Genomic DNA, 546 nt, shown 5'->3' with positions numbered 1-546 from the left:
ACTAAAAGATTCCTTTCATCAAGTTGGCATTTTCACCTGTATTCTCAAATCCTGTCGACAGCTCTCTCTGTACAGCATGTATGACTACCCTCTTTCTATAGACAGGAAACTAGGGAGTGGGTAATGAAGCTGCCAAATGTCAGAATTAGACTGTTAGTGTTGGAACCTGAATTTGAACCCAAGTAAGTCTGAACTCTTCCCAATAAGCTACCATAGCTTGGTATTAATACTCCAGTATACAGAGGAAACAACCTCAGCTATTTCCTCTATATCCTAGGACACAACAACAGTGTCAGAGAGTGAGGTTCTCTGAAACATAGATGTAAGTAAGGCACCTCTCTAACTTCAGTGAACTTATGGTTATGAACTAACTCAAGGACAATGTAGATGAACACGTCTAGAGACATCGTTCATTTATAGCCAGGAATAGCCTTACTCTTGATAGAGGACTAGCCCTGAGCCAACTACTGGCTGCATTATCTCACATATTCCCCACCATAATTGAGACAAATCTTTTTTTTTTTTTTTTTTGAGTTGGAGTCGTAT

Source organism: Carlito syrichta, unplaced genomic scaffold (assembly GCF_000164805.1).
Source record: "Carlito syrichta isolate Samal-C Ts95f unplaced genomic scaffold, Tarsius_syrichta-2.0.1 Scaffold304556, whole genome shotgun sequence".
Taxonomy (NCBI): domain Eukaryota; kingdom Metazoa; phylum Chordata; class Mammalia; order Primates; family Tarsiidae; genus Carlito; species Carlito syrichta.
Note: the sequence above shows the minus strand (reverse complement) of the source record.